At 44.7% G+C, this 25,176-nt stretch overlaps 1 protein-coding gene across 10 annotated transcripts in view; it reads right to left on the reverse strand.

Moving 5' to 3' along the window:
• The window catches only part of HIC2 (HIC ZBTB transcriptional repressor 2), an 80,935-nt gene that overhangs the window by 53,507 nt on the left and 2,252 nt on the right, over window positions 1-25,176 (reverse strand). For 2 of the 10 annotated variants that reach the window (XM_025172920.2, XM_025172917.2), the window contains exon 1: window positions 22,082-22,940. The exons of 5 other annotated variants lie outside the window; for them this stretch is intronic. The gene's annotated coding sequence lies outside the window, so the exon portion shown is untranslated. Of the gene's footprint in view, window positions 1-3,460; window positions 3,861-12,971; window positions 14,556-22,081; window positions 22,941-25,176 lie in introns of those variants that run through there. 3 more of the 10 variants (XM_088135375.1, XM_025172919.2, XM_088135372.1) reach the window with 2 other exon arrangements.

Consider the following 25,176-nt stretch of genomic DNA (forward strand, 5'->3'; position numbering starts at 1 on the left):
GATCAAAGTTTTCATCCCATTGTGAAATATGGGTGTTTAAAAGCAAACAGGTCTGTAACTCGCCCTGGCCTTCCCTTTGCTTGCGAAAGGGGGTGGGGGGGAGGGAGGAAAAGATAGACAAAGTCTGGTTTTTGCACTGCAGGGGCTCAAGAGATTAAGGATGACATTTCAGGAGAATTTGCATAACTTTTTTTTTTTTAAGTACTTCGCCAAGCAGGTCAAAGGGGTTTTTTCCTTGTTATTTTTTAATAGAGAGAGCTAGAAACTTGCATAGGCCAGTGCTTAGGTTACAATGCACAGAATCTCACTTCCTGGTCAAGGAACAGATTTTTTTCCCTAAGATACAGAAAGGCACCCTGAAATCTGCTTCTTTTGGCCTGGCTCCGAAAGCCCACAATTTTGGACAAAGTCAAGGAAAGCAACAGTCTGCAAACAATTGCAATGTTTGGTAAAGGTTCACAAAGAGAAAGAAAATAAACAAATGGCAAGAGTGATGAAGAGGAAGATACAGTGCCGTCAATGTGCATGGCTGTTTAAAGAACATAAGGTAGACAGTCACGGCCCTGAAGATATTACAGTTGACTCTTTGACAGGAGGGAAACAAAGCAGAGAAAAGAAGATGGAGCAAAGAGGATGTGGTATACTAAATTCATTAATGCCTTTCAGTGATATGGTCCCTGCTGACCTTGTCTGATATTGAAAAAGCTACGCACACGTTGAATGTAATTAGCATTTGAATGGGAGGCACCAGGACAAGTCTGGGAAGCTGGAATACGTTCCATAAAAAGGTAATGGCAAACTATTTCTGCACCGTTGCCAAGAAAATCACATGGATGAGTCCTTGTCATGGAGGAGTCAAGCTCAGCTGGAGGGTGTTTTACCTTTATCTCCAACAACATGTCCTATTCGGAGGATCAAAGCAACAGAGCAAAGGTATCTGCCACAGAGACAGGAGTTCCCAGCTGAATCTGACAGAAGGAAGAGGCGTTATGGAGAAGAGTTCCAGGGAAAAGGGGCTACAGAAGTAAAAAAGGAGAAAAGGAGTTCTACAGAAGGTGGAGATGGTGGAGGAAGAAGAACCGGGGGGAAAAATCATAGATGGAGAGTAAAGGTGAGGAGTTAATGGCTAGGAAACAGATGCAAAGTCTTACACTTTTCTGCAGGAGATGCCACTGCAGTAAGGAGGAGAAGAAACGGTCGTTTTGCAAAACGGTATCTATCTCTGAGGTCCTCCAGAATTAGACTTAGGGAGAATGACAATTCCTCAGCACATTCATTTGGAAGTTGGGAATGAAAGCCAATATGACAGAGCTTAGTTGCTCCTCAAGAAAGCCTCAACATCTGGAAAGAAGCAGAATGTTCCCGAAGCCTTAGTTTTATCTGCAATTTCAAAGCTTCGGGCCCAGTCCGGCTCTTTATTTTCAAGGGGGAGAGCTGCAGGAAAGGTCAAAAAGGGAGAGAGAAGTTTTGGGAAGGGAAACTCCAGTTTGCGTGTTTGTGTTTCAAGTGTGCCCAGGAAAATAAACTCCAATCTCTTCCCACGCTTGGTTGGAGAAAAAGAAAATGCTGATCTCGTTTTATAAGCGTTTGGTGCAATTTCAGGATGTAGTTTCTCAGCTGCTTGACAAAACGACAACACAACTGTGTTGCCCTGGCTGCACATAAACAAGGCCTTCGAAGATTGGAAGATAAGGGGCCAGCAAAAAAGATGTTCCATTAAACCATGGCCACCTCTTAGTCTGTCCCCATCATTGTCGTTCTGTGTGCCTCTAGCTCAACCAGTCTTCCCCAATCTGGTTCTCCCAGAATAGGCTACAATGCAATGTCCATCACCTGTAACAAGAGCCCAACAGCTGGATCAGGCCAAGGGTCCATCCATCTTGCTGTATCTCAGAGGGGCCAAACAGATGCATTTAGGAAACTTGCCAGCTCTGACAGATTTAACTCGCCAGTTAGCCCAAAGCCATCTGGTCTAGTAGCCTGAGAACCTGATCTGGTTTAGCTTCCATCTAGGTAGGTAACCACCATCACATCTGGCTGCCATGCTTCAGTTACCTGTTGTGCAAAGGAGGCCTTGCTCTGACCAAACTTGAGTTGCCTCATGTTCACCATCTTGGTTCTAACACTGTCAAACCAAGATAAATCTTTCTACTCTCATTTTCCATGCCAGTTTGACACACCTCAGTCCTGTTCCCTTTGCCGTGGTTATGGTCCATTCCATCAACCATGACTCCTGGCAACTGCCTGGATAAGCCCCTGCAGTTTTCTTGGCAAGATTTCAAAACTGGTTTACCCTTCCCTCCTCCTTCCTAGGGCTGAGAGAGAGAGACTGGCCCAAGGTCACCCTGCTGGCTTTGTGCCTAAGGCAGGACTAGAACCCCCAACCTCCCAGCTTTCAAAGCTAAAAAAATTACATCGCAGAAAACCTTCCATGGGGAAGCCTCTACAACACCATAATCATATGTCCTGCCACTTTTTCTTTGCTTACTATTTTCTGCTCCTTTTTCCAACTCTAAAATATCCTTTTTGAGAAAGGCCCACAATATTCCAAGTCCACCCACATCCAGATTTGCACACTGTGACTATTTTTTTGCATAGCCAGCTTAATGGCTGGGGAACACCAGAATGATCATTTTTCCACAGGTCCAAAGGATACACATTGGAAAAATCTGGGTTTCTAACACCTGGCGCTTTATTAAATATAATAGACACTTTATGCCCAGGGGGGCTGAGAGAAGCAAAAATTCAGAGGAGGAATGATACAACTCATTGAACCAAACATGGCTGATAGATTCGTTGAGAACACATAAGAAAAAAACCTTTTTTTTTTTCAATAGAGAGACAAGGAAGAAGAAGACTGAGAAATTAAGTGAAACTTCCTTGAGTTGTTCTGTCTGTGACTTAAAAATGCCACCCTACCTGGAAATTTAGTTCTTCCTTTTTTTAAAAAAAGCACTTCAAATATATGCATGGTGTTTACAGTTACTACCTAGTTCACTTAAGCCATTCTACTGGTCATTCCTGCCTAATAATATAATACAGTGCTGTTCGGTTTAGGACTGATAGAGGTTCAGCCCCCATCTCAACGTTGATGACAGTAGGAAGACTCTGAAAACCTGGCCATTTCTCAGCTTAAACCCCCCCCCCTCTTTTACACAGGGCTGTTGTGAGAGTAAAAAGGGGAAACCAGAAAAATCATACATTTTGCTTTGAAGTCTTTGGAGTAAGGTGGGAATAAAATGAAGAACAAGCTTGAGAATAAAGGACGGATGGTCATAAGGCAAGCCAGCCACATAAACAAATATTATTACCAGAAATGTACATCTGCTTCATTTTGTTTTATGAACGGGAAACTATTGCAAATATTTACTTTGAATCAGCTGCTACCCACTTTCAAACCGGATGTTTATTCATCTTTTGCCTCCATTCAAAAAAAATAAAAATAAAAAAAGGTACCAACTCAAGTTTTCTTCCGTTGTCCAGAACTACCAGATCAAACTGTCTCAGCAATTCTTTAGCTCACATGAAAATGTCTTTAAAAGAGATTAAAAGAGAAGTACCACCATAAACATGCGTTGAAGGTGCAATACAGCAAAAAGGTAAGTTTTTGTTAACAAACAAACCAACAAACCAACAAAGGTATGGAAATTCTCTCCATGCAGCAATTTGATCCGCCCACCAACCCAATGTCGTATCTCCGAAACAGTACTGCAGAAAGCTGTAAGACCTCAGCAACTAATCCTTCTCAAAATCAAAGATTTGATTCTTTTTAAAAAGCATTTTTACCTGTGCATCCCCGTTTTTGGTTTTTTTCAAAAGCCAAAATCTACATTGAAACGTCATACCAGCTGCCACCAGAGCCCAAAGGGGTTTGGAGTGGTGCATGGTTTCCTGTTAATCGGATCCCAGGCTCAAATCTCACAGGAATCTATGGTGAGTTGAAGAAAACAGATCCAGGCACTGCCAAAGCTTGACTGAGAAAATATCCTTTTGGAAGATTTTGGATAAATCGTCAGGGGTGGGATAAGTACTCTCACATTTACTTAGCTTCTTAATCAAGAAGTGGCCAAGGGGTATATAAAAATGTCTTGTCCTTTCTGGAATAATCCTCTTTCCAACACTCCCTAGATCAGTGTTTCTCAACCTTAGCAACTTTAAGATGTGAGGACTTCAACTCCCAGAATTCCCCAGCCAGCCTAGCTGCCAGGGAATTCTGGGAATTGAAATCCACACATCTTAAAGTTGCCACGGTTGAGAAAAACTGCCCTAGATTCTCAAACCTCCATTCAATCCTGAGAAGGCATCTTTTCTCCAATTTTTATTTCAGGCTGGGAAGTTGAAGCAGCCAAGAAGGTGGAAAGAGATATTGCACAGAACAGCAACATCAGCAGCTGTACCCTCCATCACAACCCCAGTCGGCTCAAAATACTTCAAGAGAAATTGGAAAGAAATTCTCAAGCGTCCTGAGAATGAGATAGAAAAACAGAAGCCTCTTTCCACAGGGAAGTGGAAGGCCAATTTCAGAGCAGCATTAGTGCCAATGAATGAATGAATGAATGAATGAATGAATGAATGAATGAATGAATGAATGAATGAATGATCCTATCGCCTTTGGTCCTCAGGCCACCAAAAGTTTGCCAAACTTTTCTTTCTGAGTATATCCCCCAAAAGAGGACTAGCAAAAAACCCACAACTGAAAAGGGGCCACTGAGCAAAGTTGCTTCTAACTTCCACCCAACACCATCCTCAATTTTTTGCTGATTGAGATGTTTTTCTGTAGCTTTGGTGACCTGATGCATATCCAGATTGGCAGAAAGGGAATTTCCCCCTTCTAACATTTCAAGAATTTAGGAGCTGTTAGTTAAAAAGCAGAGACTGAGGAGAGGGGAGGGGAAAAAAATAAATGTTTGCTGTAACTTTTTTCTTTATTAAACTCACAGAGCTGGGGAGTGGGGGGATTTCCTTCCAATACTGCAAGATAAAATTATGATCCAGACTGAGATTTAAAACAAAACAAAGCTATAAAGCCAATATATATGGCTTTAGATAGGAAAGGAAAATACTTCTCGGAGAGAAATAATAGCTTAAATGGCTCTCGGAAATTAAGCCGAATTGCTGGGAAGTTTTTTTGCTTACTTCTCTGTAGAAGAGCAGCCAAACTAAACATTGACCAAAAAACCCCTTAAATATCTAGTGCTGCAAATCACATTTGGTTTTTCCACCGCTGTAAAATAATTCTCCGAGTTACATCCCGTGCTTGAAACGTCCATCATTCTTAGTAATACTGACAACTGAAAAAACATCTATTGCAGTCTAAAAGGTGGGGACTTTTAGAACCAGGTTTATTGTATTTATTATTTCAATAGGTGAATGATACCCCACCTATCATTCAGGAGCTGAAGATCACACATAATATTCCCTTCTGTTTTTCCCACAAACATCCGGGGGATGGATTAGGTTGGGCTGAGGGAGGGACTGGTCCAAAGTCCCGCAGGAACTTCTGTGGTTGAGGGACGACTAGGACCTGGTTCTCCCCACTCCTAGTCCAGCACCTTCACCACTACCCCACACTGGCTCTGGGGCTGCAAGAGAAGGACTGTCCCCCCACATCATCCATAGAACTTCCATGCCCAAGGGAAGACCAGAACCTGGGTCTCTCTACTCCTTGTCCAGCACCTTCTCTACTGGATCCCCTGGTTTTGGGGCTGAGAGAGAGAGAGACTGGGCCTCCCTGCTCCTAGTCCAACGCCTTCATCACTACTCTGTGTAAAGCTTTAACCACTGGGTCTACTTAGAACAAATCCTTCTGGATAGAATGAAGCTTTGTGAAACCAACACTACTGAAATTGATTTTTATGTGTGTGTGTGTATTTGTATGTATGTATGTATATATATATGTGTGTGTGTGTGTGTGTGTGTGTATTTCTCAGAGACCCCTGGCCCATGAAAGCAGTCGTCTACTGTATTTCTTTAGCTCCTCTCCCTGTGCAAAGGTCCAATGCCCCCCTCTTAATAAAACTTATCTTGAGGTGACTACACCGGGAGTCCCTTGGGATGTGCTTAACTGGATTGCTCAAGTATGCATCACAAACACCCCATCCACCAAAGCTTGCCCAGGGTCACCTCCAGATCAGAGCGGTGGGGCGGCCGACAGTGCCAAGACCCTTCTATGCACTGAACATTTTAATGTCCGTCAGAAGCATGAAAGGTGAGAACGAATGCAAACTGACCACAGTGGAAGGAGACAAGGAGACACTGCCATTATTGCAAGGAGACACTGCTATTATTCAGAATTAAAGCCAAGAGGTTCAGTAGATAAAACCGGACATAACAATGAAACAATTTCATGCAGAAGATAGATAGCCAGGGGTCAGGAATTCTTTCACTTGTCTTCTTGCCTAGTTACTTGGCTTCTGGTCTAGATGGGCCTTTCCAGCGCTGGGGTTCTGAGCATGGCCTCCCTCGGCTTATAGCTACACCGGTGGAACTCCCCGCTACAAGATGCTGGATCCTCCATCTGCTTCGAAATTAAACAAGCCACGGGGAGGAGGGGATTTACTGTTATTCGCCATGAGAGCTATAGGATAGATACTCCTCCTGGAAGAATACTCCATGCCTCCAAACCCTAGCTACTGAAGAACATCCCTTTCCTGTTTCCTATCCACCAGAGAAGCTGCGCAATTGAAAAGAAGAGATGCACGCACGTGGAAAAGGTGCCCGATTCCTTCTGGCCACTTCTCTAGTTAGGCTAGATAAAAATTATGGGTCGAACCAAAAGCTGAAAGGCGACAATCACTCAGACAAACCACAGGCTGGACTGAGAACCACAGAGCTGAAAGGGATCCTGAGGGTCATTTAGTCAAACCCGCTAACGGAGTGGGCCTCAGCAAAGGCAGATTTCTTGTTTAAGTTGAAGGGTTATATGATTTAGGGGCTAGCATTCTGGAACAGCAGTGCTTAAGATGGGCACTGCTTCCCAACAAGGAGACTAGGTTCACAGGTTGCCCTCAACCACCATTTAACCTTCATTTCCTGAACAAACTGCAGCTTGGTTCACAAAAACTGAGCCCTAAACCACCAGGTCTTCACGATTACTTAAGCTCGAATTAAAGAAACCTCATTATGACTTAGCACGAAGGATGAATCCAACTATTTGGCTTCTAAACCACGACTGGAGATGCACGGGCCCGAACGAAGGATGTTCCAGGCTATTCAGGTAGCCACAAGGGCTGGGATAGGCAACCTGGTGCCCTCCAGCCAATAACAAAAGATTGTCAGGATGGTAGGCTATTCAGTTCAAGCAGGAGTCCATCAGATGGTCTGTTTTCATTCTAGAGCTTCAGACAGAAAGAAGAATTCAGGTTTTGCTCTGCTCTCACGGAAACCTACACAACTTCCATCCAAATCGCAGCTTCAGTTTCGGGTACCGTTTGCCCCCCAGAGACCACCTTCTCTATCTCCAAGCAGATCTTGCTTTTTCTCTCTTCCCTGGCCTCCCAAAACAAGCTCCCAGATAAAATGGACAGGACACCGATTTTGGAAGCCCTGCCCTTGTTTGTCTTGACTGATAAGCCTGTAATCTCGGCTTCTGCTCCTTCAGCAAAATGCCGATCGTTCACAAACTGTGACTGTGGGCCTGGAGAGGCCTGGCTGTCCCGTTCACCTTTATCTTACCCATCCAGTTCCCAACGATCCAGAGTTTCAGGATGTTTCCCATTCCACGCCCCCCCCCCCCGCCACCAAACAGGCTTGAGTAACGCCAAAAACATTTCTTTTGCACAGCAAGAGGAACGAATATGCAGAAAATCGGCACAAGGAAACTGGAGCCACGAATCAGAGATCGACTGCCAACAGCAATCCACAATGGGAGCTGAACCAAAGAAGAAAATGGGACTTGCACATCGACAATGCAGGTTTCTTTTGGCTTAGCAGGAAGGGGCCAAATTATGGGTGATGGTGAACTCTGGGAAGGCACTAGCCAGCCACACCCAACGCTGACTCTGGATCAAAGGTACCCTTGCCTTGATTCTTGGTCCTTAGGCAGGACTTCACCCACTGCCTTCAACCATGGTTTCATCGTAGCATCTGGAATAAGCCACCATTAGCTGGGTTTGCAAGAATGCACCAACCCACACCATGGCTTAGTGGACCCTTTGAAGCCAGTCTTCTTGTTCACTCCTTGTGTTAGGGCAGGGTGACAGCATTCAAGGATCTGCAAGCAAAACACCTCATTCCTCAAAGAGTTGCTATTAAGATGGTCTGTACCTGTAAAGTCAATGCTGGGCTCTATCTCCAGTACAGTGTTTCTCAACCTCAGATACTTTGCATCTAAGCAATCCCCCCACATTCAAACCAGACCACCCGCCCCAATTCACAAATCTAGAATTCCTAGATTTCATTGCACCAAACAGGCACCAGTAGATCTTGCCTCTTCAAAACCAAGGGATACGGTGAGCAACGAATGCCACATAGAACGATTCCCAGACTTTTCCACATCAAAAATTGTGTGTGTGGGGGGGGGTATTCTTTGTTTTTTGATAATTTGAATTGACAACTTTGACGGTGAGATACCCCAAATTCTTCAGGAATGGGCACCACACAAATAAAATTAATCAATCGACCCCAATTTTATGACTTAAAACAGGTATGATATAAGGCAGAGAGGATGTAAAGAAAAAAACCCAGACTGCATCAAATTATGATTATGGATTATGAAAGACCCCCCTGGACTTTATCTACTAGATAATTCAACTTGTCAAGCAACTTCGGTTTCCATAATTCATTAAAAAGTCAAGGGCAAGTTGTTTTCAAGGGTTGTTCTGCTCCTCTACAGAGCACCTGAAATTTGCAGACAATCGTCAATGAAAGCATAGAAAACAAGAACCCACTAATAACAAGCACCACATAAAGAAAAAGATCCCTCCATTTCTCCACTTGATTTTCTAAGAACCAGGAGTTTTTTTATTTAGGGAAGGGTTGCTTTGGGGGGGGGAGTGGAGGAAATATTTCTTCTACTGCCTTCTTCCACAACTTACCTAAAGCGATAAATCCTGAAAAGTCACTTTTTAAACGTGTAAGCTAAAGAGAAGTTGCTTCCAACAGCAGAAAGGAAAGATCCGAAGTGTAAGCAAACTTTAAATCTTTTTGTCTGGCGCAAGAAAACTTAATTCTGCAACTGTCTCTCATGCGATTATTTTCTAATTATTCCACGGCTGTTGCTAAAAGGGCCCCAATGGAGTAACTTCAAAACTGTTTAAAGTTAATTGAAAAAAAATGTGCCTGCTGAATTCTTCCATTCTGGTCCCAGTTTGGCGCTAATTCTATTCCGTTTTATTTCCACAAACGATTTGTTATGCTGCCACAATTAGCAATTGTAAGCAGACTTGTTTTGAAAGATGCCTGACGGGGAAAAGACGCTGTGGAAAGTTTCTTTAAAAGGGGGTCAATGAGAAATTGATAGAAAGGTAAGGGTGTGACCCACTGGTTTAAGAAATAGGAAGTAGCATACTAAAAGCCTGCACCTTCTCAAGGAGAAAAAACGTTAAATCTGCATGATCCGTGTTCCAAAGAATCACCTAACTGTAGAAATTTAGGACTGCATGTTCTCCGAAACAATTTTGCACAGAAATCCAAAGAGAGGGATGGGTCTGTGTGTGTGTGTGTGAGAGAGAGATCTTCTGTCTAACCTACTGTCCAGCAACATCCACACAGAAAGTGAAAACCCATGTCAAACAAGAGGGAACTTTCCCAATCAATCCACGCCCTACTCACCCACGGCCAAGTCCCCATCAAAGCTCTTGCAAAAGCAAGGAAGATTTGCAAACTTCTGCCTAAGCCAGGAGCTGTTGCGAGAGAAGAAGTGTGTGTTATGAAGCCCACTGCATTTTCAGGTTGTGGATTGGGGTCTATGCCGTAAGAGGTCTTCTCTTGTTGTCAAAAGCCAATGTGGTATAGTGGGGAAGGTGCTGGACTAGGAGACCCTGGTTCTAGTCCCTCAGATATACCCTCTCAGATATACCCTCAGCAATACAGCAGGTGACTGGTTTCATGCACCAGGGTCTCTGAGAAATATTTTTATCTGTCTATTTGTCTGTCTGTCTATCTCAATTTCAATAGTGTTGGTTTCACAAAGCTTCATTCTATCCAGATGGATTTGTTCTAAGTAGATCCAGTGGTTAAAGCTTTATGCGGTATAGCAATGAAGGCGTTGGACTAGGAGCAGAGAGACCCAGTCTTTTTCTCTCAGCCCGAAAACCAGGTGATCCAGTGGTGAAGGTGCTGGACAAGGGGTGGGGAGACTCAGGTTCTGGTCTTCCCTTGGGCATGGAAGCTCTGTGGAGGATGTGGGGGGACAGTCCTTCTCTCACAGCCCCAGAGCCAGTGTGGGGTAGTGATGAAGGTGCTAGACTAGGAATGGAGAGACCCAGGTTCTGGTCCCCTCTCAACCACAGAAGTTCCTTGAGGGCTTTGAGTCAGTCCCTCTCTCTCAGCCCAAGGTGGAAGAGAAGAATTTATCTTGAACACACAGTAAAAAAGACACCAGCCACTCATGCTACACAAACTCTCTTTCCAATACTTTAGAAATACAGAGAAAAATTCAGAACTTTACTTTGCATCTTGTCCTTCTAAAGAAAACCCCAGTTTGCAAGCAACAGCAGCTGGTTTCATATCCCATGTCAAGCTGTGACCAAAAAATTCAGGTCTATAATAAAGCACCATTGTGTGCGAACCCTAAGATAGAGTGAGGAGGAGGACACACCTTCAAATCAGAGTTGGGGGCAACCCCAGTTCCACCACAAATGCTTCAGCTGGCTAAAACCACCAACCCTAGCCCACCTTGTAGGTTTTCTTAACGAGAAGAGGTGGGGCATGTAAAATCTCGGGAGGACCCCCCTTCCGATTTTGGTAATAGAAGAAGACTCTTGTTCCACTTCATTGCCTAAAAGTTCCAGCTATAAGGACCAGAAATGAAGCTTTTTAGATAGAGGTGTGTAAAGTTATGGTTGAAACGTTCCAACTTTGATACGGGAATCCAAGTCATCTGACCCACACAACAAGGCACTTCAAAGCTTGAAATGGAGGTTGTACCATTTCTGGCACGTTTGGATCAAAGGCAGAATGCGGGGCACTGAAATGTTTCAACTTGATCTGTGTTGCAGACCTCTCTTAAGTTAATTTTGAGAGACTCCTCATCCTGCTGCTTTGCAATGAAAAGAGAGAACAAAATGCTCCTGTATAATCCTTGGGGCCAGTCATGTTTGAGCAAATGCCTTCTCTGTGTCACAAAAGCATATGTAGAAGGATATCAAAAAAGTAAGGAAATTGACTTCTTGTGCCCTGTGCTCCTGCTTATTTACTGTATTGGGAAAATGTCCTTTCCTCCATAGATAGCTTGTAACAAAGATAGGAACAACAGAAAACAAAGCAAAGCAAACATCAACAGCCAAAACTGACCCGAAAAAAACAAAAAACAAAGTACTAGGAAACTGAGTAGCTGAAGCACGCCAAGGAGTAAAAACTCCATGGCAGACATCTCCAGTACAGATCCTTCCAGGAAACCTCTTTCAGAGTTGGTGTTCTCAGCCACTTATGGAGAATCACAAATTTCCCCTCCCTGATGTAAAGAATGACTTATCTGCTCACCTATGGTGAGCAGAAACTTCCTACAGGTAAGCAACCATCCATAACTAGAAGTCACCCAAAGGCCTCTAATTTATTTCACGTTGTTCCTATGCAGCTAACTGCTAGTCCAGGTCCATGCAAACTGAAAGGGAAAATATAGCTTCTAGACTGTAGGCTTGCAGTCATGAACCATCTTATGTTTCTCATCTTTGCAAATGCCTGAGGGAGCGTTCGTCACTGAACAACGCAGGAAAAAATGTTGTATAATAAATGGTGGAATTGGTTTTCAAAGCTTCCTATTTCTTGTTCATTTTTAGCATAGTCCTTAACTCCCAGAATTCTTAGCTGGCAGGACCTGGGCATCTCCCAGAATTCCTAGCTGGCAGGACCTGGGCATCAGACTGGGGAAAAACCAAGCTGGAGGAACATTTCTTCTCTAAATATAAAATATTATCCAGTGCTGCTATGGAAAAAAAAACTGGAAGGGAAAATGCTTCAAACTGCGTTGTGGTTATTTCCCCATAACCACAAGTTATATTCTCCTTAATCTAGTTTTTGTATCAAATCCAAAAGTGGTTTGTTGAGAATTAAGGTTTATCATGAGCGGAAGTTCTCAGAATGGAGGCCAAAAAGTCACCCATCTCCTTAAGCTGATTCAAACCAGTACATATAATTTCATAAATACATATTGACGGAGTCTGTCTAATACCTGAAGGCAGATCCACAGCTCTTCAAAACAAAACTGTATTAAGGAACTGATGAAGAACAGATTCAAAAATGATCAACATATCCCTACTCTTTCTCTAACTAACAGGCTGCTCAAACTTTGGGGCACACAATCACGTTATGATCAATGATCTATTGTTCAATGTGTTGGTAGCTTTGCGATCAATTTGTTCCCATTCATTCATTTTCATTCGTTCTTCAGAATGCAACGATTCTCAAGCTGACTAGCTTTCAACGCACTGGGACCAGCAGTGGCTAGACGACCCAGCGTTTATTGTCCAGGATTGCTTGTTGAATCTGATGGGAGCTGTAATCCAACCCGCTGAGGCAGTGCCAGTTTTACATCTCTTGCACACACAAACACACACACATTTACCTAAGTTGAAATTGAAGATCTTCAAGGCGCTGCTATTCTGTCCTCTAATCAAATCCTTCTTTTTCCGGGGGGTGGGTGAGGGACCCAACAGAACTACCCTACATCAATAAAACCAACAGAAACCAAGGCACTGAAAGAGCAAAACGGCCGTCTGAACAAATCAACCCGATTAAAAACACAGCCTGAAACAGCTTTGTGAAAAGTTGAGGGGGAAAAAGAAAATGTCTTTGCCCAGGTCAAAACTCACCAGGGTCAGTTTCCCAGGACTGTCGAGAAAACGGCTGGAGTCACCCGTGCAGTTGTTTTCTCAACTGTATCACACATTCTTAAACATCGGCTTGCCTGCTTCTCTTCTTCGTTCCAACAACAGCATTTTCTTTCGGAAGATAGCTGTCCACGTCACTCTTCCCCAACTAGGCGTCCTTGAGACAGGGCAGAACTATCATTCCCAGAATGCCCTGCCGGCATGGCTGGGAATTTGGGGAAATATGAACTTAGAGATGGCTTTCCTTCCCAGCTTTTTAAGCTCCTTCCCTTGAATTGACAAAATGAACCGTTTGGAGAACAACAGCTGCCAATTCCTCCCATTTCTTGTCCTGGGGCAGGTTTACCTGCTTCTCAAAGCAACCCCAAACAGACTCATGCCTAACCTTGTTGTGAAGGCATTCAAAGAATGAGATTATACGTCTCCCCAAAGACAGCCTGCCCTGTCGTCCTACTTAACCGAGACTTTACGAAACTCAATTATCTGCCTTCCATGCCCCCTTCTAGAGGCTTAATTCCATCATTCCTTAGCTCACTGTTGGGCAAAGCATGTCGAAAAAAAAATTCTCTTCTATAATCCCCAGATCTAGCTCCCTATTTAGCCCAGAACCTTTCCAAAACGAACATTTCTTCTTCCTCAGCCTCTTCTTTAACAAAATTCCCAGAGGGAGAAAGAGCCACAAGGCTTGATTTGAATCCCTGAAGTTCTGAGATGAACCGAAATCAAGTTGCACATCCCAGGATCGTAGGCAATTGGGAACTTTTTAAGATCTCCCCATTTCACAGCCCAAAGCATTCCAACTTCCCAAAACCAGCATTATTATCCAATGGTTTGGCTGACAACCACAGGTTTGTTCCCTGAAAATATCACACCCCTTGGGATCAAAGCTGTCCCCACCTCTTTTCTCCGCCCAGCCTGGCCTCCGACACTTTGGACTACAAAACCCTATGATCCTCAGCCACGGCTCACGCTGACTGGCAGCTGCCAAATAAAACATCTGAAGATTAATAAAGCTTAACTCCTGAAGCTTAAGAAAGCCACCGCAACCGGAAGAAATATAACCCCATCCCAAAAGATCCGTGCATTGTGAATAATCCATTACATCCTGCCCCAAGAAACGTTTTGCAGTTCTCAAATAGCCGACGGGAGGGTTGGAGAGTCCTGGGGCAGGATTTCATTCCTGCCTCGATTCTCAATTTTTGGCACGTTTGCCGAGAAATCGCCCGCGCTGCCAGTTCTTCGAAAGCAAGCTAGAAGAGCAAAAGCGGGAGCCGCGTTTTTTTTTTTTCCAGGCTGCAAAGAGCAGGTGGTAAACTGATATTTTCCCAACCGCAAGAGGCCAAGGAAGCAGAACAATCTTGGATTCAAGCTTGCCAAAATAACCAAAGCTCTAGAATGCATCTCAGGTTGCTTTAAAAAAAAAAAAAAGAGAAAGAGAGAGAGAGAGAGAAAGAGAGAGAGAGAGACATATGGCCATGAAGCTTGAAGCAGACATTCAGCAAGGAAGCTCATAAAAAGAGAGACGGTTCTGATTTTTTTCATTACTATTATTATTATCACTATTATCACACTGCATTGCTGCTGTTATCATTACTATTATCGTTACTCTTACGTTACTGGGGGGAGTTTCTCAACCAGATTCAATACATTCCTTTCGTCCAAGAGCAAGGCTAGAAAAACAGTCTATCGGTTCTTAGAACTGCAAACCCAATTTATGTTGCCTGTCCTGAAAGTGTGCAAATAATTCAACAGATGGCACAGGGTAACTTTACGCAGGGTTGGGTTAACAGCTTCTTGAAGCTGAACCCGGCTAGCGTCAAATAACAAGCCAACCCAAAATTAAAAAAAAAAAATCTCAGTGTAACCTGTTGGGTTCATGTATTGTGCTGACCAAACTGTCCATGGTTTATTGCTTCAACCACTATGGATGGCGCCCGCCATTTTAAATCACTAGAGCACAGTGGCTGAGTCTGCACAACTCAACAAAATCTAAACTACTTCACGCTTTAGGATGTAGTTGATTCAGAAAAGAATACCAGCACATCACCACCCATACTGGTCCTTCCAAGACATCAAGAATTAAGCAAAAATTCTTGTTTATATATGAGTGTGGTACGCCACCCAGAGTCACTTTTTTGTGAGAGGGACGGCTATATAAATACAATCAATCCGTACATACACCAACAGGCACGAATATTTGATTGGGGTAGATGCATTTGGTTGCTCACCTTTGCCACTGTAGCCCTTAACCTGTTTGAGCTTTAACACTGAATTGTCAACCTTTTAACTCATCACGGAAACAAGCTGGAAGCTGCTGAGATTCTCCCAATGAAGAGACAACATAGTGAAAATGAATCATTAATTTCTTCAAGCCTTTACTTACAGGGGCGCGGCGCTTCCATCTGCTCAGCATCTGCACCAGACGTATCAAGGACCATGCTCCAGGAATGGCTGGATTTGGGAGTACAAAGGGCAAAACGAATTCCCAGTGCATACAGAGAGCTTTCAGCTCTCATTTCACCCTGTATCCCCACCCAAACCATGCCAAACAGGACCAAATTTTTGATCCCACCCATTCTGAGAAGACTTTGCTGGCATTCCTCTTTGTATCCCTGACTCAGCCCAGAGAAGTAGGTTAAGTTTAGTTTAGTTTCTCTCCTGGAGAGGAGCGACAAGAGTAACGTTCAACCATGAGAATGTCCTCTCCAAATCTGGATGCCAGAAGCCCCCATATATCATTTTTCTTAAGAATAATGGGAGCAGGAGAAGGAGAGGAGGAGGAAGAAGGTTGATATCCCACCTTTATTTTATACAACTCAAGATGGCATACAAAATGCCCTTGCCTCCTCTTTTCCTCACAACAATGAGGAAATTCCTCATGAGGTGGCCCAAAGCCACCCAGTTGGCTTTCAGGCCTAAGGGTGGACTAGAACCCAGTCTCCTGGTTTCTAGTTCAGCACCTTCCCCACCACACCAAAGTGGGTCTCATATGATGTAACAAAAACATATAAAAAGACAGTAGGCTTTGCTAATGGGCCTATTTCTTTCCTAGAAGATGTAATTCACCCATGCAATTTCCTTGAGAAAGTTGTTAAGATGGCTGGGACAGTTCTAAAAGGGAATTGGATAATTATATAGAAGATTCAAGGGGTCAGTCACTTGTTCCCGAAAGAGTGAAGCTTCAACGTGGGTGGCTGAGGCAAGTCATTCCCATTTCTGCAACACAACTGTGGCTTGGATAGCGAGAAACCTCAGCAGTCAGAAAAGGGAAGCAACAGAAAGAAAACAATACATTTCAAATGCACAAGGAGGGAACAGAGACCTTGGTCACCCATCTTTGAATGAAGTTCTCCAGGCAATTTCCAGCAGCATCAAACCACCTGAAGGTTGGCTCCATGTGTGATGTTAACCCACAATTTATCCAAGCATGACATTAATTCACTGGATTCACAGGTAACACAAAGACATCAGCCATAGTGTACGTGGTTGGCTGAGTTCACTCAAATCAACACCAAGAAATGGAATGTATGACTTTACATGAAGTATTTATAATACATTAAAAAAAAAAAAACAGAATGGAGGAAATGTTCAAAAGTAACAAGAGCACCTTCACTAAGCATTCAAAATCGCTGGGTGAACTGAAGCCTTGAACTGGTGGCTAAGCTACAGAGACAGCTAGAAGAAGGCAATGGGTAAGTAGACCATTTTGATTGGGTCTGCTCCAGAAAAGACCTTATATAGACTTCTCAAAATGTAGGTGCAGAGACAGGGAAACTAACTAACCAACCAACCAGAAACCCTTAAAGAAAGTGGGTCCTAAACCACGTAGACACAGTTCTCCTTTTTATTTGTTTCAACTCAGCCAAATGTTAGAAAGAAAAGGAGCTCCAGACTTGGTCTCTCAGCATATCCTACATCAAGATAATTATCTGAAGACAGAGCAAAATGGAGCCAAATTTCTTGGGGGAGAAGCCACCAAAAGCAAGCTTGGATTTGAAAACAGACTAGATCTGTTTGGGGTCTACAAAAAAACAAGGTCTCCCAATGCATCCATATGGTGTGGACAGATGGGCAGCGCCTTGAAATGATGCTGACTGCTCCAATCTAAGTCCTTCCCTTCCGGTCCCATGACCTCAAGCAGTGTGTAAGCAGCCTGCTTCATGCCTTCCCCTAAGGATACTGTAGAGATATATGAACTTCAACTCCCAGAATCCTTAGCAGTAGCCACCTGGAAAACACACAAAGTTGTGGGGGGATCACAAGTTGTTCATCCCAGTTAAAACTTTCAATGTATCATTATCTATTGGAGTCCACTAGTTGCCACGCATCCTTCACGTGTGTCATAATGTCAACTGCTCAAATGGCATAAATTCACGCACAGAAGGAACGCAAACCATCCCAAGTTCCAGACAACCTATTCAGACGTGCATTCAGTACCAAAAAGCAAAAATAGCAACAGAATTTTCAGGATCCATAGAAGAGAGACCAAAAGCGTAAGTACACTTGAAAATAATTCAGATTTTGTTTTCCCGATTACTTACACTCCAAAGTAAATGCAAAGCCCTAAAGATGCATATTTGCCTTTGTTTCAAAAGAGGGAGGACAGTTGGGGAAAAACTGACCTGAGTTGAAAGAACATGGTTGGGGAATCTATGAAATAAAGAAATAAAAGAAGCACATGCATTTTGTTCTCTTCCTGAATTAGATATCCAGTAGCCTAATTTTTTTTTTGCTTGAGCACGAAGGAATGAAACTGTGGTTTCATCAAACAGGAGTTGGTGAACGAAGCCAAAAGCAAACCTGCTGTATTATGGCAGAGTTGGAACCCGTTGAACAATGGCTGCTTCACGAACCCCTGGTAAATGAAACCATGGCTTCAGGCAACGTGAGCCCATCTACCCCAGCACTGTACTTCCTCAACTGATTGAATATTGCATAGCTATTCGCCTGGGGACACCCACCAGCTTCCAGGCAAGCAGAAAACAGCACAGCCATTTTTTTATTTTTATTTTTTTGCTACTTTCCAAGAGTCTGTCAACACCACAAGGTTCTCATCACAACAGCCTGGGGTTTTGTGTGTGTATGTGTGTGTGGAAAGATGACCCTCCCACTGGCTGTAATTTTCAGTCAAATATTACCGGTCTCTCAAGTTTTGTCCTTCAAGCCTCAGGACAGTGTTTCTCAACCTTGGCAACTCTAAGGTGGGTGGACTTCAACTCCCAGAATTCTCCAGCCAGTGTGCTGGCTGGAGAATTCTGGGAGTTGAAGTCCACCCACCTTAGAGTTGCCAAGGTTGAGAAACACTGCCTTAGGACATTGTCGTATGCTGGTTGGTGACACCAGGGTGCCCTGCAGCCATTACAGCTGGCAGAGATAACCAACTTTGCTTTTTGCAGACACGCAACAGTCATCACTCAATGGGCCATTGCGCACACATGCAAACGTTCAGTCCTGTCTTCTGCCACACACTGAGCCAAACCTTAGTCGAAATTAGGGGGCCATCCCAACCCAGATAAAGGCCAAACTTGTGGAGAAGACAAACAGCTTTAACTGTAATCTGTGAGTGTGGCAAATCCTTAGCTTAGGTTAGTCCAGTCATAATTGCCTGTGTCATCCAAACAGGAAGCAATGGTTAAATCATGGTTAAGCAGCTACACAAAGTGATTGGGGCACACTTTGCAGGTAACTCCCATAGTCCTGGGTAGCATGGACCACTTCAACATCATGAGTAGGCATGTTCCAAAATCTCTTCCTAATGTTAGCTACCCCTAGACGTTTTCTCCTCTCAATCTGGTGCTCCTCAAAAACAAGATGGAGTTACTTATGGACAACTTACTGGAAACCCACCTATATGGACAGACAGTTGTGGCTATGGTTTATATTTTGTTCCACTTTCCAAAGCCAGGGTTACATCACTCATAGAAATATTGGAAGGTATGGAACTACAAGCTCAGCACCTGACAGGCAGAGCTGAAACCAAATGAAAGAAAGGTGAAGGTGAGGCAAGATCAGAAATGGTGAGGAATAAACTCATAACTGGTGCAGGAGCTTAGCAGAGAGGTAACGAAAGGGTGGAAGAACGTCTAGCCGATGGGAAGCATGGTTATGCAGCTGCAAAAAAGGAACAACTGTAAGACAGGTTGGATGAGGCAAGAGTCAAACCACAGGCTTCCCACGAATTGATGCTGGAAGGGAAGATCAGCCAAGAAGCAGAATTGTGCTTTGAACACCAGGAGAAGCTTCTGTACCCAAGGTCCCCAGTTGGAAGAAACTAGGCTACCAAAGCTGGTTGGGAAAGGTTTTCTCTGCTCAAGAATCAGAAAAGACAGGGAACTGTGGACCAGTAGATCTACTATGGTGCAAAAATTTTGCAAGCCGCTGTTCCTCCACCGAGCATTTCCCACAAGTGGGTTTGCAGTAGAGACAGTAATTATCCCAGCTTAGTCTACACACGTCCTGTTACAATTCCTAGGATATCATACTTGGAACAGTATGCAGGACAGCAGTGCTTTTGCTTCATGTCAGCTTGGAGAGGGAGGAACCGTATGATTAAGTTTTAAAAGGGTGCAAAGGGTAAGACTATGAAGTGTAAGACAGCATACCTCCACACCTGGCTTTCTGGATGACCATCATTCTCTAAGGCCAACAGGAGAAGGCTACAGAAGATAGTGCAGCTCTACAGAGGATGAGGAACAGACACCAGAAAAATAACTTCACCCCCAAAATTAGTGTTGAAGGACTCAGAAAGAGATGGGGAACCTGAAAGTGTTGGATTCCAATTCCCTTCCTGACCAGTGGCCAAGTTAGCTGTGGTAATGGGCTTTGGAGCCCAACATTCCTCATTCCTGTAATACTTCCTATTTCCAGGGATGGATATGAAGGAGCGGTTCAAGTTCTCTCCTTTTTGACCAAGACACTTTCTTCTGTCTTCCTTCCCCTAGAAAAAAATAAATTTAAGATAGCCCCAGAAGAGATCAAATGATCCTCAAATCAAACCACAAGAGCTCTTGGATAACCCAGAAGTTGTATTTCAATAATACAACACCCTCCTCCCACCAGCTCGCCACCCCGATGCTTCGGCTTCAGAACAGCTGACTTCCAAGTGCACGGCTGGGCATTGCTTATTAGCAAAATGAGAAACCTGATCTACAGAAAGAAAACACTATGCGGAGATTAACTCTGAACTGCAGTTTGCAGCCAACAGCAAGTCTTCATTCAATGCAGATTAAAAAACAAATCACAAACCACTCCCCCCCAACACAGATAAAGCAAACTTCTGCTCCCTGAGATCATTCTTATACCGCGCTTCTTGAATGCTCCTGTTTTAATTGCGATCAATTGGTATATTTTGACACTTGAGATCCAAGAGTGCACTTTACACCTTGCCTTACCTACCCCATTTCACCAAAGCATGAGGGGGTGGGGCGGACAGGGACTTTCTGTCCAGAAATTACACACAGAAGCATAACTAATTCTTGCATACTTGGATGCACGCAGACGCTTGTGGTCCATCGTGAAGAAAATATCTAGTCCTTTGCAAGTTGCAGGGTGAACATCTGGGGAAAAGGAACTGGGAAATTGCTTAAAGTCTGAAACAGAAACACTGCAGCAAAAAAGCAAGACTCGGACAATATTACTGTATATTATGAGTGCCCCTTTACCATAGTAACTCGAGCACAATCGCATGAAAAAAATCTCTGCGTTCAAAGAAAGGCCCCTTCAAAAATGCACATGCGGTTTCCAAGGTTCAGAGGCTTTGGCCATCGTTCCTGCCACACAGTTAACTGAATCATGGTTTATTCCATTAACCCTTTCCTAGGTTTATGCCACCCTGTCCAGGATAATCAGCTAAGAGCTGAGTGCACATAAACAGCCAGGACTAAAATGCGGCACAGAGACTGGGAGGAATTGTAAACCCTGCCGAGCATCGCTTGCCATTTGGGCAAGATTGCACATATCTGACAGCACTCCGGCCCCATGACAACAAATATCGCTAGATAAAAGGAGCAAAAATGGCCAGAAGATCCAGCATCACTCTGCGGGGCCTGAGACAGCCAACCACTCATGGCACGCTACAGGACATGGTGGAAACATCAAAACTGTTCCCAGGAAAGTAAACAAGGACCCCCATCTTTTTCTTTTAATAACTTCAACTTGGTTTGAATCAAACTGCTATCTTTCCCCAATATTCTAGTCTCATCCCTTCTCCAAGGGCCAACTCAACCTCTTCACGCAGCAACGGCCCTCATTTTTCTACTCAGCCAAAGCTTTCAACATTTCTGCAAAGAGCTCTCTTGGGTTGCCCCGTCTGGAAACTGTTCAGTTTTATAAGCCAGCCTTGGTATAACTCTACCAGCTCAGCCCAGTTAATTTTTTGCCAACCCCAACCAGGCAGACGTGTCCAGTGATAGTGAAATGCAAGCCTTCCCTCTCTGCCCAGCCCTTCCCCCCACTTCTCCAGACCCCAGTGAGCTTAGGCTGTCACAGCCCACATAATGGCCGAATCGCAAATGCAATTCATTTCTGCCTCTCCGGCAACCCGCCCGCCCTGAACCTTTGCAAGGCAACATCTGCTGTGGAGTTGTTGAAACTAAGCCATTCTTGGAGGCACAAGGTTTCACTTGGGGCAAACCCCCAAAGGGCTGCTTTGAAGAAGGGGGGGAGGAGGCGGAAGAGGAGGAAAGAAGTAGTAATAGTAGCAGTGGTGGTTATGGAGGAACAGAAGGAGGAAGAGGAAAAGCAGTGGTGGTGGTGGAGAAGGAAAAGGAGAAGGAAAAGAAAGGAGGAAAAAAGTAGTGGTGGTGGTGGTGGAAGAGACGGAGAACAAGGAGGAGGAGGAGGAAGAGAAGTAGTGGTGGTAGAAGAGAAGGAGAATGAGGAAGAAGAGAAGTCACAGCAGTGGTGGAAGAGAAGGAGAACAAGGAGGAGGAAGAGAAGTAGCAGTGGTGGCGGTGGAGGAGAAAGGGAGAGGACTACAAGAAAGCAGGTAGGTGGGCTGTCTTTAAAACTCCAAAATCACAAGCTACTTTTCTTTGCCTTGAAAAGATACCCCACAACCAAGAAGGAATGCACTTGAAGCGTACACGTCTCACCTCACGGCCAAGCTGTTTTCCACACCATTTTCTCGTCAACCCTTTAAGAGAATCCAGGAAACCAGAGCGGGAAGTAAACCCATGAGGGTGGAAGCAAACAATCCAGCCGTAATCTCCAGAGCTCGAGAATGCCTTATCGCAACCCTTCTCCTGCTGACCTACTTGGGGCCGCTGGACAACTCATGACCCAAGCACATCCATGTGGCCAGCACCTTGCCAGGGTGTGCTTCAACCCAAGTAATTCAGCACAGCCATCTGCATGAAGTCTCCCACACGGTTTCTTCACGTCTTACTCTTCTCTCTGGGAGGACACACCCACCCCAATCAAGTTAAACACTGTTTACATGTGCACATCTTCAAATGAGCCCTTTTAAGATATTAAAACGTTTCAGCCAGTCCCCACGCTCGCCAAGGGGAAAAAAATTGCAAAAAAAATATTCCAGGACATTAAGCAAGCGGATTCCATGTTCCCAGTTCTTAAAGAAAAAATATATATACACGGTGCAAATTTCTCGGAAGATGCAAGACGTGTCCTGGAGAAAGGAGGACATCTTAAAGAAAAGCTGACCTGCCATTATTCCATTGAAGGTGCAACCTTCCCACGTAAGTCCCAACTTCTCCCCAAAGTACAAAAACAACGATTTCTGAACACCTGGTTGACACAAGAATGTTGGTACTCGGAAGGTGTCTTCCCAGATTTACTTTTTAAAGAAACAGGTCCATGTTTTAAGGAGTAGTCCCATGCAAACCAACCACAAATATCTTGGAGATGCCCATCTTACAACACAGCAACACCCTGGAGCCCATCAAAAACCTAAAAGATGCAGAAGGGTTGAGTTGGAATTTATTCTCCAGCTCTCCTTAGCAAGCTATTTTGTTTTCCTTAAGAAAGAAAGAAAGAAAGAAAGAAAGAAAGAAAGAAAGAAAGAAAGAAAGAAAGAAAGAAAGAGAGAGAGAGAGGGAGGGAGGGAGGGAGGGAGGGAGGGAGGGAGGGAGGGAGGGAAGGAAGGAAGGAAGGAAGGAAGGAAGGAAGGAAGGAAGGAAGGAAGGAAGGAAGGAAAATTCGGCACATTTAGTTCCAACGCCTCTGGCTGAGGTGAAGCTGGCTGAGAAGATGACAACTTCTGCTCTCCCCTTTTTCGCTCCTTTTAGGCATTTGGGAGCTATCCTGGTTTATACAGTCCAAAAGCTAGATTGTAGTCCTGGGTCACAAGCCAACATGGTTTGAAATAGTTTAACCCCTGCTTGGCACCCCTGCAATTAATTGCTTCCAGCAGGATTAAGTAATGCAAGTAACTGACAACTGTCAAAAGCAGGCAGTTTTTCCTTTACGGCAACTGATGCAAACACTCGACCCACTTATATCTCCTGCCATAAAAGCCACACAGATCCTTCCTCCTGTCCAGAAGATCTCCTCTTCTTCTTAATATAGTATTAGCCATGCAAAATATCCATACACTCTAACAAATTAGCCTTTAACTATTTAAAAAATGCATTTTGACCGAGTTATGGAAGGGCCCTCTGCTTTCCCCCCTCCTTCTTTCTTCCCCCCCCCCCATGTTGAAAACAAGACACATCGATCACAAGCAGAACATTTTTAGCCAGGGGGTTTTATGATACAGAAAAATAGACCCTCCTTTCGAGGGGCAAGAGAGAACGCTAGGGAACGCAAGCGCCGAGCAAAGACAGCTCAGGGTTTTTGTTAACATTATGACATTTCCCCTTCTCGCCTAGCAAGCAAATTTTTGGAAGCTTAAAGAAAATAGCCGTCCTTAAAATTTTAAATGGAAAGTTACCCGCCCTCCCTTTTCGGAAGGCACTTGGTAAACTGACTGAACGAGAAAGTGGCAGCTGGTTAAGAAGATAAAAGGGGAAACTCACTGCAGGATTGGTGAACTGCCATTTCTTACATCCCCAACTTTCACCTGGAAGAAGTTTGAAAAGTTAGCCCCCCCGCGCTTTTTTTCCAAATTGAATCGAAGGCTCTCTGGAAACAGAATTCTGCCCCAAAGTCTTCTTTACCCAAAGAAATCCCTAATGGGGCAGTTTTCTCTTGTAAATATGATCCTATTTCTTAGAGACCCCACCGCACCTTTTCTCATGTAAAAAAAGAAAGAAACAACATCGCCTCTGATGCAGAAAAAGGAAAAATTGGCCCACGATCAAGAGCGACTTGGAAAAACGCATATGCAGACCCAACCATCCACGACTATAGCCCTGCCTGCTTTCCAATGCCAAACTTGAATTTAAAAAAAAAGAAATATTAAAAAAAAAATTATGAAGTTCAGCCTTCCCTCCTTGGAGTGAGAGATTTCCTGTTTGGAAACGGTTGGAGACAAAAGCAAAAGAGAATGCAGATGTCTATTTTAAAGACCCCCGGGCCATCCCACAGCTCTTCCTCACCCATCCCTGGAGAAGGGGCGGGCGAGGGGGCCAAGGCGGGACAGCTGCAGGCTTGACACCCAGAGCCCAGGTTTCTAGTCCCTTTGAGTCAGGGAGCAACAATAAAAGACCCCAGACCTTGGGGGGGAGAGAGAAGGAAGAAGCGATGTGGCAAAGTTCAACCCTAGCACGTAGGGAGGGAAAGCCGGGGGTCCCCGGCCCAGGAGGAGGGGAGAAAGGTCGTGGGCACGGGTCACCTTTCAGCCCACCAGGATGAAACTCGCCCCACCGGGGAAGGGAGGAGGAGGAGGAGGAGGAGAAGGGACCCTCCCGGCTTTCCCCTCCCTCCCCTCCTGCAGTCCTCCTCCTCTCTTTCCGTTCCTTTTCTTCCTTCCAGCCCCCGCCAGACCCCACCGCTGCTGCGCTTCCCCCGGGCAGCAGCCCCCTTCTCGGCGTGCAAACACACTCGCGCGCGCGCGCGCCCACCCCGCGACACGCACCCGCCTCCCCACGTCCAGGACGGACCCGGCTCGCAACGGCCGGGGGGGCGGCGGGGGCGCCAAGGGAGCGTGTCGCAGGGGGCCGCTCCCCCTCCCGCAGAGGCAGCCCCAGCCCAGGGTTCGCCCGCCCCTCTCCTCCCCCCCACCGGGGCCCTGGGCTGAGCCGGGGGCCGCGCAGAAACCCGCGCAGCGCCCCCCGCGCGCACACAAAGG

The sequence above is a fragment of the Python bivittatus genome, unplaced genomic scaffold (genome assembly GCF_059951505.1).
Source record: "Python bivittatus isolate LINGU-HERP-01145 unplaced genomic scaffold, Pbiv_v1 ctg000100_np1212, whole genome shotgun sequence".
In the NCBI taxonomy this organism is placed as follows: domain Eukaryota; kingdom Metazoa; phylum Chordata; class Lepidosauria; order Squamata; family Pythonidae; genus Python; species Python bivittatus.